We start from the raw sequence: 19,027 nt of genomic DNA, 5'->3' as shown, positions 1-19,027 counted from the left end.
ATGCATGATATCAGACCTTTATTCGTGGTGTTTGTGTCGAGGATATTCTCAAAAGTGGTGAGTTCTCTACGTATCTTGGCGCCCCATTCTCGTTTGGGTATGACGCCCTTCAGATGTAGATAGAGGAAAATCACTGGATGCAGTTGGAGGCCTTCCTCCAATTCTGAAATTGCTATGAATTTGCCCTCTCTCCATAGCCGTCTGACTCTTTCGAGCCCCGCATCAAACCAGGTTTGGTACCTAGGGTGTTCTGGGATTTCTTCTCTGTTTCCTGGGGCCCATAGGTGGCTCAGGGGAGACGGCCATGTGGTTACGCCCGTCATTCCTTTTCCCTCCTTCCATATGTCCCATATCATCCCCAGAATGGATTGATCATGCAATTCTCGTGTGAGCTTTGGTCTGGGGACCCATGGCCATTCTGAAAGTGTCGCCGGGGTCAGGTTATCATTGTCCATTTGGACCCATTGTAAGTTTTTCCTGTCTCTTAAATGAGGAACGAGGACTCTTAGCTGGACCGCCTGGTAGTATCGCTCGATGTCGGGGAGGCCGACCCCACCTTGTTCTCTGGGGAGTATGAGAGTTTTGTATTATATTCTAGGTTTCTTCCCGGCCCATAGGAATCGGGTTATTGCCCTTTTCACTTGTTTAAAGAAGCACTCTGGGATCTTCATGGGGAGAAATTGGAATGGATATAGGAAACGTGGGAGACTAACCATCTTGATGGCGTTAAGATGTCCCATCCATGAGATTGTGAGGGGTCTCCATTTAGCGAGGTCCGTGTGGAATGCGATGAGAAGTTGGGGAAAGCTGGCCTCGTATATATGTCAGCTACGTTTCTTGTCAAGTTAACGCCCAGGTATCGGAGTGTTGGGCCTCCGATAGTAAGGCCCAGTTGGTTGAATTCAGGAGGTTGGTGCATGGTGGGTTTGTGTAGCGGGAACAGAATGGATTTGGTTCTGTTGATTTTGAAGCCTGATAGTGAGCCATATTCGTTGATGAGTTGTATAGCGCGAGGTATTGATGTCATCAGGTTTTGAACGTGGAGTAGAATGTCGTCGGCATATAGGGCCAACTTGTATTCCATTCCGTGCACACGCAATCCCTCGACGCCTTCGTCTGTTCGGAGCGTTTGGGCTAGGGGTTCCAGTGATAGCGCGAACAATATTGCAGAGAGGGGGCATCCTTGCCTCGTGCCTCTACTCAGTGGGAACCAGCGAGAGAACTGTGAGTTCACTGTTATGGATGCTCGAGGTGAGGTATATACTGCTTTTTAAATCATCGCCGAAGTGTCGGGCCGAGGCCTATTTTCTTTAATGTTGCTTCCAGAAAGTGCCATTCGACTCTATCAAACGCTTTCTCTGCGTCAATTGAGAGTAGTGCAGGTGTATTTAGTGTTTTCTTGGCTTCGTGTATCAGGTGGAGAGTATTGCGAGTGGAGTTGGCTCCCTGTCTCCCAAGGATAAACCCAACCTGGTCATTGTGGATTACGGAGGGCATGTGTGTCTCCAGCCGTGCAGTGAGGACCCGCGTGTAAATTTTGACGTCGATGTTGAGGAGTTAAATAGGACTGTAGGATGCGCACTGCTTGGGGTCTTTGCCGTCCTTGGGAATGACTGTGATTAGGGGTTCGGAGAAGGATTCGGGCGCAGAACCGGTCTGGAGAATGTGGTTAAAGAGCTCGACCATAAATGGGAGGAGGGGGGTGAATGAAGGTTTTGTAGAACCCTGCCGTGTAACCATCGTTCCCAGGGGCTCTCCCTGTCGAGAGCCTTTTGATAGCGTCTTCTATTTCTTTGTCATTGATGTGGGATTTGAGTGCATCTGCTGTTTCCTGGGTTCGTTTTGGGATAGTTATCTTGTTTGACATTTAGTGTTCCGATTCTGATTGAGCTGGGCCTGTCGCTTGCAGCGTTGCTAATATTGGCCATTAGTGTGTTCTCTTCATCTGTTCACCGGGTCCCGTTTTTTATCGCTGTTTGTCAACGAGATTGGAATGTTCTGTTGAATGTGCTCTACTGTCTTGAGCTTCAATATTTTTCCCTCCCCTCCCTCCCCTTGATCTTGTTGGGTGTCCTGACCCACGTTTAAGCTATCATGCCACAACATTTGGTGCTGTGGGCTTAGAAAATTCAAGATGGCGGAAAACCCACATGTGCGCCGAAATCCAGGAAAGCTGCGCAGTTTGTGCGCACACCAAAATGGTTGCCTCACTTGCCACCCACCAGTGCGAGAATGAAAGGCCGGGTTGCCATGAGGGAAATGGGTTGCCAAAGGAAAAACAGTAGCGCCGGTTAGCTTCAAAGCGCTTTAAAACCACCATTGGACTACCCGCACAGTAGTCTGAAACCATTGGGAATGGAAATGCTGATTGCCAAATGCAACCTAGAATTGTGGGGAATTCATTTCTTAAATCCCAAAAATGGGTGCAGTACCAGTACTCACCACTATCCAAAAGCCGGCGTTTTAAAACCACTCTGTTTCCCTGAAGGCAAGTCAAAATGCCTATTTTCAAACATTGCAATATGTGCAAAATATTCACTGAACACCAGCAGACATTTGGTAGAATGGAGTTTTGTGTGCCTACAAAATCTGGGAAATGAAGAGCCCAGAACAATGCTTATAACAAAACTGGCTGAGCTATGGAGTCAGCAGTTTAAGTTGCACTGGATTTAAAGACACTAAAATCGAAAATGTTAGATTAAATGAGTGACCTATGTTTGGTATCACATGCCTTTGTAACTGTTGAAATGTCATAGTTTTGCACTTAGACTCAGCATCCTAGCTGCATGTGTAAAATTGCAAGTTAAGTTAAAAAGCAACAAAAAACCTGCCAGTTAGCTGAAGGTCTGGCTTAAGGAACTTGATTTTGCTTGGCAGCTACCCCCATCAGGAGTGAAACTTGAGTCACCACTGTGTTCCCAGGCCAACCTTCCTTTTGCTGCCCACACTAAGGATATGCCATCTATCTGATAATTGAATTACCTGTGCTCTGCAGGAGAGTGAACAAAGCCCTCTTCACTCAGGCAAAGGTTTTTATTACCGCAGTCGTAAAATGTAGCTTCCTCTTGGCAGGAGCTGGGAGGGGCACTGCCTGTGAGAGCAAGCTGGCTTGGCAGAACTGGAAAAAAAACAGAAATTCAACCTTGTGCTGAGGGTAAACCACACCCCTTTGGAGCCAGAACATAACTTTAAAAAGATGAATAACTCATAGAGCGGACATGTGAAAATTTTATAAATGATACCATAATTCTTGTGATTTTTCTGCCCACATTTTAAGAGGTTTTTCGACCCGGTGGCATGTTCAGGGGGGTTTTAGCGGAAAAGTGGATATTACTCTAAATGTATGCATGTTAAAAATCTGAAACTTCATCAGTTAATGTCCCTACTCCCTGCACACATGTATGTAAAGTTGGGTCAATGTCAGAAATTGAAAAATCAGTTAAAAAGGGAAATATGTGCCATTTCTGAATGCAAGCTCTTAGAAACAGCAGATTTGGACAGAGACATGGCTAAATTCAGCCACACCATGTATATGTAATTTCAAGCAACTGCATAACTGTGAAATATGTCTTTTATTATCAAATATAGAATGTGTGCAATCTGACAGAGGAGTGTCCTATCTGCAAGCCATAAAATGACATCCCTCTGACTCACAGTTCATTCCCCAATCAAATGATAAATGGAAGTTTGACCAATTAGAAGCTGAGAGAGAGGTAGGGTCAGTGATGCTAGAACACACCCACATTCTAAACACATAAAAGCAGACAGACAGGACAGATAGGGACCTTCAATTCCATTTGCTGCAACGCACTCTGCCGGACCATACAACATCCAGAGATCCAGACTTCAATCTATCCTGAACTAAGAGACCAGACCAGAGAGAAAGCAGTGCTGTACCCAGAGAGACCCAGACCAGCAGAGAGAGCTGACCCAGATCACTGTGAAGTGCAGAGGCCAGACCAGACCAGAGTCCAGTTTAAAACCCTGACCAGATCCGTGACGAGGCCCATTTAATTCAAGAATATAGTGTGAGTACATAGTAAAACTGTGCAGATCCAATCTCTTAGTTAAAATAATATAATTCAATCCATTTTTAACCTAAGTAGAACTGCAGCTTAGCCATTGTGTTATCCTGCCATCATTTTTAAAGCTGAAAAAGTGTGCGTTTAAAATTTCAAATCTGAAAAACGACCTTTATTCAATCGTTCATATCTCCGCAACCGTTTGTGCTAGAGACTTGCAGTAACTTTCATTTTGAAGCTGAGATCCTAGGCTTTCCTAGGACCCCAAAACGATAGAGATAGTCCTTGTGGTTCCTCTGTAATAGCGCTCGGCGCATCCGCGAATTTTGCCGCGATTTGCAAATTTCTTCACGTGTAAAAAGACAGCAGTTTTGCTTTTCCTTGCCAAAAACTTCGTTTACCTGCTAGTTACTACTAAAGCATTGTCAAGGTGATCCTGAATTCATAGAGAGTAGATACCACTCACCCTGAACCTCTGAAAGGGAATTGAAAGTATTTTAGCATACTTTTCAATTCATTGCCAGCACATATCAAAGCAATTTGGGCCTGTGTTTTTAAACTTCTGTTGTCTAAGCTTGCGGGGGTGAACTGAATCACATTTGATTGCATTTCTGAGAACTGTGTGTTTTCCTTCCATTTCCTTGCCTTGCATAAAGGGGGGGAGGGGATTGCCAGAGAAAAGTGATTACATTGTTTTGTTGAAATCATATTGAGTATTTTCTGTACTGCATTTCATTCAACATTGCATCCGTTTGAACCCTATAAAGCATTCTCTACCACATTATACTTCTGTACCTATTTACCAGTGTGCTACCTTATCCATTTCATGTCAACTCCTTATTGATTATAGAGAAGCGTGTTAGCGCCAGATTCTCCGTTGTTAATATTTATCATATCAGATTAAGTGTGGTATTCAATTATTAATTTATTATAAAGTGGGATATATATATCTATTGTTTAATTTATCAAATAAACCTTTTAACTTGCAAAACAGAACTACTTCTTGGCTCAGTGGGGTCAGGGGGATTCCAAGAGAGGGGTGTTATATAGGGGTAGTCATCCAGAACGCATGAACTGGACCTAAAGATATATCAATAAGGGTTTTCATTCAGTATTATAGACTAGGCGTTGACTTAGCTGTAGTGTTGAATTGAATCCTCTTACAATGTCCTTCGGTCTAGTCCCCCCTTCCCTCCGCCCTCCTTCCCCCTCCTGTCGAAGGCTTCCATCCTTGATTGGTGGCGTCCGATTTGGATTGAGTGGAAACTGTCAATAAGACGTCGGACCACCGGTGGGAACCGTTACCGCACGGTCCTTATTGCAAACACCATCACTTTAACATTTGAGCCCCCTTCCCACCCCCTTGCCCCCCCCAATACTTAGAACCTAACATTAACTTTTTATAAAAGGATATATGGTGGAACATGCAGTTTCAAGGTCCATCGTAAGCTGGTCGTTCCGACCCTCCTTCAGGGGGGGAACTCTCCTGGGAGTCTAGCCCCATGATGAAGAGGTGTGGGTCGCCTTATCTTTGGCGGTCTGTCGAGTTGTGTTTCCCAGCTTCCCCTATCTTGGATACGGACCATTCAGGCAATATTTTCATTTGTCGCTGTCTGGTGTGTTGTTGTCTCGCCTATATTTCCTTGATCCCTTTACTCTTTTTCTCCTTGGTCCCTGGAGTTGCTATCGCGTTCTACGCTGCTCGGCTTCTTCTCTGTCTCTTACCTTTGGACTCGTTTCAAGTAATTCAGCGATACAGTCCTGGATTTCCTCTTCTGATCTTAGTTGTATCCTCTTGCTTCCATGTTCGAAAGAGAGGGAGAAGGGATATCTCCATCTGTATCGGGTGCCTTGTTCTTTGAGCCATTTCGTCAGCGGGTTACAAATGCGTCTCAGGGCTAAGGTAAGCGAGGATAGGTCTTGGAAGATGGTAATCTGGGCTCCTCCAAGGGTGAGGGGACCTCCGGACCTGGCTTTCTCTAGAATCCTGGTTCTATCCTGGTACTGGTGAAATCTGGCAAGGACACATCTTGGGCCACCAGGTGGTCCCCAAGCCCTGTGTATTCTCTCTGTTTTGGGTGCATCAATATCTTCGTCTGCTGTCAGGATTTTGATAATGTTGTGAATTGTTTTGTTGAGGTCCTCTTCTGTTTCCCCTTCATGTTCCGGAATGCCAAAAAAGGGTAAGTTGTTTCTTCTGTCACGATTCTCTAAATCGTCAATTTTTTATTGGAATCCCTCCTCCCTTTTCTCTATTTCTCGTATTCTAAGGTCCATTTGAGTTTCAAGGGTATCTATGGAGGCTTGAATATTCTCGACCCCTTCAAGTCTCTCTTCAATGTTGTCCATTCTCTGTGTTATCTTATCTATTTTGCCACCCAGGTTGGCTCCCATATTTTTTATCTCGTTCAGCAGGGCTGCGATACCAACCTTAGTGGCTGCTGCACCCGTCTCTAAGGCATCCATTATCACTTTGTTCTTTGTCCCTAAGTTCGGTGGCAGTGGCGTGTAGGCGTATCTGGCCAATTTCACCTTTGCGTTCATGGAGTGTTTGCTGTAGCTGAGGAGGCACACGCCCCTAGTTCGGGGGCCCAACACTTTGCGCAGCAGTACACATGGATGGCTTCAGGATGATTCCAGTTGAAGATCTGGTGGTCTGAGTTACTCTGTGGGTAGGGGGCTGATGAGTGGTATGTAGGTCTCTTTGAGTGACCCTGTGCACTTTCTGGGCCACAAGTGGTAAGGGGTAATTTCGATATCCCTCTGGTTCCTAGATGGCTGTTATGCGCTTCCTTCCTGCAGGGATTTGGGGCTGATTCTAATCCTAGGCAATGGTGCAGTCTTATGTGTTTATGTTTGATGGGAGCTATAACCTGGGTCTGATGTCTCTTGACCACTGCGGCGTCGGGCAATATTGGGGTCTATTGCACTCTGGTGATGTTATCAGCTTATTGGGTTTCCCTGCATGAGTGCGCATGGATCATGGGATATGTGGTTCCCACACTCGCTTTCCAGCCCTCCCCGCTAGGCAGGTGGCAGGGTGCACTCACTTATTAATGGCATTGGTGTTTGGGTGGACCTGGCGTTATTGCTCTACATATGTACGGTTCGTTGGAACGTGGAAGCAGCTTTTGGTGGCCTGTGCAGGCTTATGGTCTGCTGTGTCTCTCGTATGCTCTTGGGGTAGTGTGCGCAGGCCTATGGTTGCAGGGGCGTCCGGATTTCATCCCGCATAGCGGGGCTAATAGGGCTGTGCCTATGGTGTTCTCGTGCCCACGGGCGGGCGCTCCGGCCTTTCTCCCGTCACACGTACCTTGCCGGGTGTCGTGGGGTTGGACCCAACGACGGCGCACTGACTGCTGGAGCTAGCAGCCCGACGACAGGGGGCGCCGTGCTGGGGTCTTCCAGGAAGCCGGGGGCGCTCCAACGCGGGGTGCTTCGCCTCCGAATGTTGTAGCTTTTGCGAGGCTCCACCGCACACTGGATGCTGGCGTTGTCGCTTACTGCGGATTACTGTGAGGCTTCCGCCGGTCTTCGGGGGCGCGCACCCTAGAGCTCACTGTGGGGACATTCTCCTTTACCTGCAGCAGAAGAAATGCCCACACAGCTCCGCTCCCACGACAGTGTGGCACGCGTGGAGGGGACTGGGCAGGCTGTCGTCCGTACCGCTAGTCGAGGCGTCTGCTATCTTCGGAGGTCCGTTGGGGGCTGCAGCGTGGGTTCACTGTGGTTTTGCTTTCACTTTTGGGCCGTCGTGTATTCTTGGTCTTTACACGGCGATATCATCCCTTTCCCTGATCAGATTTTGTCCGGGTTTTTCCCTGGTGGCCGGGGTGTCTTCAGACAGCTTCTCATCAGTTTACTTTTCAGGGGGTCACAAAGTGGGGGCTCAAACCGGGTCGTGGACCTACGGATGAGGAGCTCACACAGAGTTAAAGCTCATCCGTGTGCCGCCTGGAGGCCAACCGATTTATTACATTTTTAACGGTCAGTGCCTTCCGATATGTGGTAGCTGGTTTTGCGTCTGAACTGACACTGGATCAAGAGATACAACTGGTGAAAACCAATGAAGGTTTAAAGGGCTGTTGCCATGCAACTGAGTCAGAAAAGAAAGGAGAAATTCCTGTGGTATGCGCCACCACTAACAGGCTCTGTTAAGATTCTAGGAATTATAATAAGCAGGACAACCCAATCAAATCTAGCCTATGCTGCTTCCAATGTGGTGAGCGCACTCACAGCCCATCCTTTAAAGATTGGCCAAATATTGGCAAAATCTGCAAAGCATGTCGATGTTGCCTACACTTCAAAAACTATATCAAATATTCCAACTTTCCAAAAACAGGCAGAGCCAAGACAAGAAACAAACAGACATTGGTGATCATTTGTGAGGAAGTAGAGGAGGAACAAATCTCATTTGAGGAGCACAATGCTTTCCTCAAGGACAATCATTGGATGCAATATCAAGGAGGCTTTCGGAAGACATCAGACACGCATTTTCCAAATTGGAACTAACGGATTCACCTGGTACTCATAGTGGATTGGGGCTCATTACACTCAATATTACCCTTACAAACGTACAAGGAGAAGCTAAGAGGGGTGAGGGTTGATCTTAAGGAGAGCAACCTAGATCCTGGTACCTACTCTCACCACAGAATTGAAATCATCGGAAACTTTTGAAGTCACATGACTTACAAGAATCAAACAATTGAAGGCCTCTTAAATGTGGCAAATGAAGCCCTTCCATTCTTAATTGGAGACATTAAGCAGCTTTTGGTATGATCATTAAGCCAGGTGCCCCAGAGCAAGTAATCATTGTTGACAGGCCCGAGCAAATGTCAGAAATTTTAGAGCTTTGCCACAGCATTTTCCAAAATGAAGTCTACCACGGTTCAAACATGAAATAGAACTCAAGAAAGGAGCTGTTGCCATGAAATTTTCTGCCAGAAATGTACCCTTCGGGCTTAAAGATGCTCTAACAAAGATGGTAGCCCACATAGCCAACGGCCAAATAACAGAAGAGAATGAATTGTCTGTACAGGTCTCATGCATAGTGCTTTTAGCTAAGCCTTACAACTCAGTGCAGCTTTGAGTCTAGCTCCAGGGTCTGAAGTCCAACCTCCAAGTAGACGATCACCCCCTGTCAAACATAAACAAAATGTTACTAAGAGTTGGTGATGTCAGTGTGTTCTCAACTTTGGATTTACAAAGCATCTATCATTTCATTGAGCTGTATGAAAACAGCAAATATCTCACAATCTTCATCTCTGCATTTAGTCTATATAGATTGAAATGCATGCCATCCAGTCTAGCATTCGCTGCCTCACTGTTTCAGAGGATTATGGGGAAGATCTTTAGTGGCATGCAAAACATACTTTACTTTCATAATGACTGTCTAATACGTACAAATTCTGTTGACGTCACACAGAAGTCCTACACAAAGTTTTGAAAATACAACAAAGCCATGAACTCACCCTGAAGGTAGAGATATGTAAGATGTATCTCAGTGAAATAGACTACCTGGCCCACACATTATTAAAAGGGGGTTGAAGACCTAAGCAAAGATTACTTGACACCATTGGAAATGTTCCTACAGGCACATCCAAGGAAGTTGTTCTCTCCTTCTTGGGCCTAATAACTATTATACCAAGTTTCTTAAAAACCTCTCCTCTATGGTTGTACCTCTGCAGAGATTAATATGAAAAGGTGCAAACCAAGCAAGAACAGGGTTTGCATTTAGTGAAACAGAATTTCATGGAGGCTCCCACACTGTAGCATTTTGATACAGCCAAACCGTTGGTGCATACTGTTGATGCCAGCTCAAAAGAGTTAGATGCTGTTCTCTCTCAAAAAGAGTGGCTGGGGAAACACTGTGTTGCATTTGCCTCTCATTTGTTTTCAAAGAATTACTCAGTCATAGAGTGAGAAACTTGTGCCTGTACCTGGGCCATAGGGTACTTTGGGCAGTTACTTTGAGGGGTGTGGGGGGCATTTAAGCTTATAACAGACCTAAGCCCCTAATTCAGATGTCTAAGGCAGGAGTAATGGCCAGTGTTTCACTGCACCTGGTGCAAAAATGCCTCCCGGTTAAAAGAATGTAGGTACCTTGTCAAGCATAGGTCAGGCAACATCAACAGGATTGCAGATTGTCTATCCAGGCTTCCTCTTGACACAACATATGGTGAGCAAGTGGACACCGAATCCAAATCTGGAGAACCCTTGATTATTATTATGTCTCAGTAGGGCAAGTAATTATTAGAGGATAGTGGGAAAAACTAGATGCATGAAGCTGTTAAAGTCAATATCGAAAGGGGTTGGCCAACCCAGTGGCGTCGCCAGGAATCAAATTTAGGAGGGGCACAGAGGGGGCCAAAGACAAAAGTAGGGGGGCACAGACAAAAGTAAGGGGAGAACATGGTCACTGCTCGTTTTAGGTGGGGGGGCACAAGAGGGGACACAGGGTTTCACAGGGGGGCCTCAGCCCCCCCAAGCTCCCTCCTAGCGACACCATTGGTCACCCCTTTAGAAAACTTAGAATTCAAGCCTTTTTCAAAGGTAACAGATTAATTAAGTCTAGAGAATGGTATTATATGGTGAGGCGAGAGGAGCATTCTCCCTGAGGGAGCGACAGTGAAAATCATAAGTAATGTCCATGCTAGGAGATTGAACAAGGACATTTTCTGGTGACCTGTGACATTGATTGGGCCTGATGGGGGTGGGGTGTAAGGCATGCCACAACAGAGATACATTTCTTTGAACCTTCCAAGCTCCTATATCACAGCCAACATTCCAAAGCATCCTTTGGAGAAGCTTGGCAAAATCTTCATTGAGTCTCTTCATATGCTCCATCATGACATGAAATTTGCAGTGTTTGTTACAATCATTAACAATTTACCAATCTACTATAACTTGAACCCACTTTCTTTCCCAGTCGCACAAACCACCAACCTGTCTTCTTGTCAGCTGGTCAGAAGTAAGGAGAAGAATACCTAAGAAACCCCTGCCTCTCCAACATCAAAGGTTAGAGAAGCTTTAGTCCCTCAAGGGAACCCTCTGGGAGAAAAAAACCTGTAGCTGCAGAATGACTGTAGAATCCCTGGACTCCCTCATAGCATGGTTCCTGGCACGGGATCTCCTTGTGATGTTCAATAACGAGAACAGGCAGGGGGCATATCAAACAGCAATTTTCAAATCCTGTAATATTTTCAGAAATAAACAGAAACCAATCCCGTCCTGTAGCTACCTTGAATTCGTAACTCAGATCATAAAAGAATCACGAGTAATCTGGAAATGCAGAGTGATGAGTTTTCTAAGAATTAAAATATTTCGCCACAGAATTAGGGAAAAGAATCAACCTATTAGAATAACTTAACTTTCTAAAAAAACCTTAATTGAAAATACCTTGGATGACGTAAAAGAACTGCAACTGCAGCCAAGCAGGGAAGTGTAGAAAAATAACTCTTGAATGTGGAACAGGAAAGACAATTGTAACAAAGTTCCGAATAATAAAAGGAAACAGTTATTAGTTAGAACCTCCAAATGAGATGCCTCAACTAAAGTCCCTTTTTGATTCCCGTGTAACCGTACCTGTCTATCTAAGATCTCGGCATAACAGAATGTACGTGTGTTGTGAGGCGTGTTGCAAGCAGCCGCTAGAAAACACCCAGCAACACCAATCAGACCGGCTGTTGGATTCAAAGCTGACTTCTTACTACGAGGAAACCGGACCTAAATTCACAGACAAAAGGACACACAAAATGAATATTCCGGAAAAGCCACACAAGGAACACACTCCAAAAGAAAGAAATTCGAATCAGAAGATTTCAAGGAAAGGAAAAGTAACAAACTTACGAAGCGTTGATTTAGAGGAGTAGCAATGCACTGAAGCTTCCTTCTGGCCTCCTGAAAAGCTGCTCTGGGTATCCGGGGCGGGGCTTCCTTTGCTACCGTATTCGCTACTGCTAGACTGCTACCTGGAGCAGCAGCCGCCATCTTGGAAGAAAAAATGGCTTCCCAGGTCGAATGGATCTTGACAGTGGTAGTCATAGACTACTACCACCTTGGCCAGAAAGTACGTTTCTAAGGGAAATCACTGCAGAGAAAACCCCATACTTCTCACTTCAAACTTATCAGGGGAAGGAACCGAAGTGACTGGTGTTGCTCCCCTTGTCTTATAAGAGCAGCCAACTCTTGCAAGAAACCATGAAAGAAAAAATAGAGAAAGCACAAGCCAGAGATTCTTATTCCAAAAGACCTACCACCCATCCCTATAAAATAAAATATCAGGGACATGGGTTGCGTCAGGATTCGTCAGAGAGATAGAAAGTGTTTATCCAGATACACAGATTTTCTTAATCTTAAAGTTGCCAGGCGAGGACCCTCCTATACAGTCAAAGCAGACTCCAGAGTTTGAAATGTGGAACAAGTGGCAAGACCACTAGAAAAGCCAAGAGAGCATGTGAAATCCTTAGGGGTTCCCTCATTAGAGAGCATGGAGTTGGAGGAACCAATGAATTTGTTCCATCATCAATGGTTGCTGCTAGAGCTAAGCAGAGACATCACTGTTTCAGGGTTCTAAGGGATGATGCATGGCTTCCTTTGAAGAGAGGGAGGCGGGTTGTGCCCCACGTCCTGTGCTGCATCCTATCCCAATATACAACTCCAGCACCTGCATAGAAACAGGTTACATCACAGGGAATGATCATATGTCACAGGAGTTTCACACATAGAACCTGGGACAGCTTCAGGGAGAAGCATTCTGTTAGGGGCAGTTACTGGGGACTGTCAAGGTTGGAGTTGCTGTGCTGTATGACTAAAGAACCTCACATCCCTTCACTGGTCTGAGCATGATTACTTCACAGTAGAATTACCTCAACCAGTGCAAACGGCTGTAAATCAGCATCTCAAATCTTCAAAACTCTCCAAATAACTACCTCTCAGTTGAGGTACCCAAGCTCCTCCATTATCTGCAAACGTATTAGATGATTTTGAAAGCAAGATAAAGAGAAAAGCAAGAGTAGAAAGGACAATTAAACCTTCCAAAAGACCAAAGGGAACGGTAACAGATATTTAGCATTGAAGTGGGGATTAAGGAACACAATGGAAAAGATTTTAAGATTGAGACCAAAGCTACACAGTTATTATTAATATTATAGTATTTATTGAGAACGCAGATCTAGCTCCGGGAAGCCACAGAGCACTTTAGTCATAGGGGGAAGAACGCAGTGTGGAAAGCAGAGATAAAAGGGAGCAGGGAGCTAACAGTGGGGGACGGAGGGATAACGGGCAATAAGAGGTTCTTAAGTCTGCACTCATAAAATGAGAAGGCCGGTCTCCGGGTTCTATTATTTCCTGCACCAGCAGAGCGTTCAGGCGTGCAAATGTTGTTACTTGTAACAGGCCTGTTGGTGATGGCCTTATAGATTATTCAGCAGGATTTGAAGGTAATATGTGCTTCCAGCTGAAGCAAGTGCAGTTTGATAAGGATCGGGTGAAGAGGTCAAATTTGAGGAGTCCTTTGATGAGCTGCGTTGCAGCGTGTAAAATACATCTCAGGGGGGCCAGGGCAGTTGGCAGACGGCCTTCCAGAAGGTTATTGCCACCATCCAGTTTGGAGAGGACGAAGGCTTGGATAGCTGATCTGAAATTGTTTAATGCAATAGCTGGTGGGGATTATCTAGGATACATTAAGTAAATTCATCACACAACATGAGAAAATCGAGGAACAGTTGAATTGAGTTGTTCTGCCAAAGTGAAACACCAAAAATCTGAAATGTTCTCAATCAACCCAAACTAAGTCCAAGCCACAAAAGGAGGAGTTAAAGGGGACACACACATTTCCTCTTTAAGTGCCCACACTAACCAATGCAACAATCTTATGTCTCCTAGTATTAATATTATTATTATTATGGTATTTATTGAGCGTGGACCTAACTTTGAGATGCTGATGCATAACTGAACACTTTACAGTGGTATGCAACAGTACAGATGCATAACTGAGTGCTTTTCAGAGGTGTACAACAGTACAGATGTACATCAGGGGGGATACAGAGGGGCACAGAGAAACACTCTGGAAGAGGAAGAGTACAGCTGTACCTGGTGGCGTTAGGATAGGGGGCTGCGCCTAGCGAGTCTGGCCTGGGGAGCGATGAGATGGCCTAAGTGTTGGAAGGGAGAGATTCCTTGAATGGGGGGTCTGCGCCTAGCGAGTCTGGCCTGGGGAGCGATGAGATGGCCTAGGTGTTGGGACAGAGAGATTCCTTGAAGAGGTGGGTCTTATGTTCTTTTCTGAATTGTAGGAGCTTGGGGGAAAGTCGGATGCTGACGGGGAGGGGGTTCCATTGTCTTGGGGTGTTGGCAGAGAAGGCTTGCTTTCTGGTCATTTCCTTTTTGCAGCAGCGGATTTCAAGTCTGCATGTGTCCTGGCTTCTGGTGGTATGATATGATGTGACATTTATAATATGCCTGTACACAAGTGTTTCTAGGCGCGACAGGACAAGGAGGGGGGAACAAAGGGAGGACAAAATAACCATCTTACTATGCCTTGTGTCATTCAGATCGCGCAGGTGCGGGGAAGGTGGAAGGGAAGAAGTGCCAGTGGAAGAGGGAAGTGCAGTTAACTCACAAGTGCAGCCAGCGGGTGGCTCATAGGTGCACTGTCTGCCCGAGATGCTGAGATTCTCTTCAAGGTAGCTGGGTGACTTGAGGGTGACTGCCTTATAGATGATGCAGCAAGAATTGAAGGTGATGTGTGCGTGCAGTGGGAGCCAGTAAAGGTCGATGAGGGCCGGGCCGATGTGGTTGTGTCTGCCTAGACACTTGATGAGGCATGTGGTTGCGTGTCCAACACTTCTCAGGGGCACAAGGGAGGGCAACAGGAGGCTTTCGAGGAGTCCATTGCCACCATCCAGGTGGGCTAGGACTAATGCTTCAATGGTGGATCTAAAACTGTATGGGGGGAAGAAGGGCTGACTTGTCGCCAGAGGGAGAGCTGATACCAAGCTGTCTGAGTTTTCTTAGCTACGTGTGTCTTGAAGGAGAGGTGTTTGCCGATGTGGCACCCGAGGGACTTGGCGCAGTAGGTGAGCTTGGGTGTGAAGCCCTCAAAGTTCATGGTTGACAGCGAGGTCTGTATGTCCGAGTGTTCGGTGTTGTTGGTGAGGAGTAGGAATTCGGTCTTGGAAGGGTTGATGTTCAAGTATGCACTGGACATCCAAGACTGGATCAGCTAGAGGGAGGTTTTGAGCCTATGAATGTCCTTGATGGAGTCGATCTTGAGGTATAGCTCTGTGTCATGGGCGTATTGGTGGATTTCGATGTCGATGTTGTGTGTGGCTAGGAGGGCTCCCAGTAAAGATTGAAGATCACTGGGGAGAGGATGGAACCCTGCAGGACTCTACAGATGACAGGTAGCATTGGCAATCTAGCAGAGTCTTGCTGAACAAACTGCTGGCTGTTGGCGAGGTAGGACTTGAACCAGCGTAGGACAAGGTTGCTGATCCCCATGCACCGATGTAGGGTGTCTGTAAGCGCCTGGTGGTCTACTGTGTCGAAAACAGCTGAGAGGCTGAGTAGAGCCAGGTCATCAAGTATGTTGAGGGACCAGGCGACCACCTGTATGATTGCTGTGTCCGTGCTGCATCTGGGTTTGTACTCGGATTGGTAGGTTTGAAGGAGATTGTTAGTGTCGATAGTTATCCATAGTGGGTTTCCTTAGTAGAGGGAGGATTTGTCCTGTTTTTAGGGTTGATGTGAAGGTGCTTTGAGTTACATAGCTGTTGATGATCTCCCAAGAAGTGAAAAAGAGCTTCTTCAGGGAGGGTCTTAAGGATGGATGCTGGGAGGATGTCTACATACTATGTGGCTTTGAGGGTGGCCAGGGGTTCTACCAGGTCCTCTGTCGAGAGTGTCTTGAATGTTGTCCAGGGTGTGGAGGTTTCACAAACACGGACATGAGGTGGGTCTGTCGATGCAGAGCTAGTGTGTATTGTGCTGGCGAATCGTGCTGATTTTGTCGATGAAGAATGTGTTGATGGCGGTGCATTTTTTTATGCAGTGTGATATGGCAGAGCATGGTTGCGTGTTGACGCAGTGCTTGACTGCTTTGAGAGGGCTCTGCTTTTGTTGTCACCTTCTGCAAAAGTGTTTTTATATTAGGAGGCCTTGGCTGTGTTGATGAGTTGTTGGTGGGCTGTTCGGAGTTCCATGGTGAGGACCATGTGGGATGCCGTTCTGGAGCGGCACAAGGTTTTCTCTTGTTTCCTGAGGACTCTTTTGCTGAGGTTGCGTTCTTGCATGTACCAGGGTTCTGATGGTTTCAGTTTGCAGGTGCGTTGTTTCAGACGTGCGTGTCGGTCGATGGAGGCTGAAAGGGTGCTGTTGAGGGCTTCCAGTACAGAGTCACAGTTTGGTTGGGGGTGTTAGGTCCATACAGAGTGGAGTTTGGCAAGGTCTTCCATGAGGGCTCCCACTGATAAGTTCTTGAAAGCCCTGAAGGTTTGTCTGATGGGTTTCTGCTAGGAGTGCTTAACTGTGGTGGTGTGCAGGATGTTGAAAGGCTAGGTGCTCAGACCAGTGAAGCAGGGGGCGGGATGCAGTGGATGAAAGACATTGTGGTGATGATTAGGTCAAGGACACTACCTCTCTCGTGTGTTAGGTCTTTTGTGTTCTATTTGAGGCAGAGTGTCGAGAAGATTGAGGAGAGCTTCCTTCATCGGTTTGGTGGCCTTGTTGCCAGGGAGGTTAAAGTCACCTCAAAGGATGTTGTTTGTGTGTGAGAGGGACATGGTGGTGACCAGGTCGGTGAAGTCTCAGATGAAGGCGGTGTTGGGTTTAGGTGGTCTGTAAATGTGATGGAGGGAGACTGTGTCTGTCATGGAGAGCAGGAAGTGGCAGAAGAGGACTTCAAAGGAGCCAATGTTGTCAACATCAAGTCTGGTGCAGGGTCACAAGGTCTTGTGGATGACTGCAAGGTCTTGTTTGGTCTGTCTCTGTGTGAGACGCCCTTAATCTAAGAGTTAAGAGCAGAAAGGAAGAGGCAGGGCTAAGAAGCTGGGTGGGGCTTAGGCCAGGTGACCTAGATCCATTTGCACCTGCTCACCAACTGCAAAGAAAAAAACCTGGAGGGCTGCTTAAGTAGGGGAAATGAGCAGAAAACAAGGAAGGCATCCACAGTTTAAAGTGATTGACAGGTGGGCAGAGCTTAGGCCAGGTGGCCTAGATCCAATTGCACCTGCTCACCTAGTACCAAAATATACAACATGTTATTGTGTGGCTTTCCATGTGATGTAGATAAGGTTAACGTGTGCACTAAGACAGAAAGAGGAGACAATGCAAACAGATTCTTCTCTCAGTTGAGAGACTCAAGAAATACTACCTCTGCAACCCCATCTGGCGTGTTGCATTGTCGATATGTCCCCCAGGAAACAGAAGACATGTACCCCTTGTCACAGCAAAAATTATTTGTTTCAAACCCATTACCCACCCTGACTATGGGGCTTCATGCTGGTCCTGGAGAGGCAGCTGAATTTGGCCTTGCTCTGAGATTTAAAAAACCACTGGGGGTTGTGGGCGAAATTGGCAAGATAGCTACCACTTTAATTCATGTGCTGGGCGGACAGCTAGGCAAGGGTGGCTTCTGTAAAGTAGAGACTTCTGTGGTGGAATTAGGGGAAACCCAGAACACGTTTAAAGGCCTTCCAGCATTGCGAATCTACCAGTGTAGTCAAAAAGCAGGTAAAGAGTGAATGCTTTGACGACACTATGAGGGCCCACAAACGTCTAGGTGCTGGGATTCCTGGGTTTACAGGATGGAGGTGATCTGTTTTTGGAGATTCAGAGGTTCCTGCAGGATAAGCATTGTCTCAGGATTGCAAGGAAGGGGCAGCCCTGCCCAGTGCTTACCGACTGCCCACCAGATGCATTGGTGAGCACTCAGTTGGGGTTAGGCTATCGATGCTGGCAATCATGGGATATCCGGAAGCTAGAGAATTGATTGCCCACAATGTCCGTAAAACAAAGCAATTGAATTACGGAGATAACCACATTCAGTGGATTCCTATTGTGTGAAGGGAATCTCTGTCTATGAGGGCGCTCTATAAGAGATTGGGAAGGAGATGGTGTCTTTGAGAACTGTCACAGCAATGACACCTAATGATCTGGGTTGGCCTGGAGGATTGCCCGGAGCAATGCCAGAGGTTAAGATGAATTCTAAACCTTCCAGCCATCACCTCTATTGTTTTGCAGGGTTGGTGGTGGGCCTGCTTGATTTCTGACATGACTGATCTTGGTCAGAGGGAAGATGAGGGTGTGGTTAGGCTCAAAGTAAAGCTTGGCGGTGTACGATATTATTACCTCTGCCTTGCCCTTTGTTATGTTCACCCTCGCATAACTTTTTTGACATGAGGACTGATTTAAGACCTGTTTTTTCAGAAATTAAGAACTCTTCTTGTGTGACTAAGAACTTGATTTTGGTTCCTCTGATTCTGGATGAAATGTGGAGTATCTCAGCTAAACATGGTGGTTTGTCACCAAGCAGGGCTTTGTCCTGCAGGTGATGCATGCCAATTTGAGGTTTATTCTGTTTTACAGGAGTTGACAAGGGCAATCTCTGAGAATTTGGCATGTTGTGGTCAAGCGTTCTATTGCTATTTGTGCAGCAGGCAGTGGAGTGTAAGGCAGTGGCTTTTGGCATCTGATGTTTGCAGTTGGCCAATGTCAGGAGCTGTTGTACATGTATAATTGAATTTCATGATATATTTCAGGGATTTTGCTTACATAGTGATTTTAGGGTCATATCCTTCCACCTCAAGCCATGTGTATGGTTATGCATGTGCTGCAAGCAGGTCCGGTGTTTTTTAGGTGCAATACACAGGCTTGTTTGGTTTGGTTTCTTAACAAGACAAAGATGTTTGTTGATGATTAAGCTCTTCTTGTACAAAGTTGTATATGCGTGTTTAGTAATATATGTTATGTTAATTCATGCCTGCCCAGAACATTGTACCAAGTTC

The 19,027-nt window shown here is 46.1% G+C and overlaps 1 protein-coding gene across 4 annotated transcripts in view; it reads left to right on the top strand.

The window, feature by feature from the left end:
- Nucleotides 1-19,027, top strand: part of PPP1R9A (protein phosphatase 1 regulatory subunit 9A) — a 2,290,846-nt gene that overhangs the window by 2,253,014 nt on the left and 18,805 nt on the right. The window lies entirely within an intron of this gene.

This window comes from Ambystoma mexicanum, chromosome 2q (genome assembly GCF_040938575.1).
Source record: "Ambystoma mexicanum isolate Mex_15411 chromosome 2q, UKY_AmexF1_1, whole genome shotgun sequence".
Taxonomy (NCBI): domain Eukaryota; kingdom Metazoa; phylum Chordata; class Amphibia; order Caudata; family Ambystomatidae; genus Ambystoma; species Ambystoma mexicanum.
The sequence above is the reverse complement of the archived record's forward strand: the minus strand, read 5'-3'. Positions and strand labels throughout refer to the sequence as shown.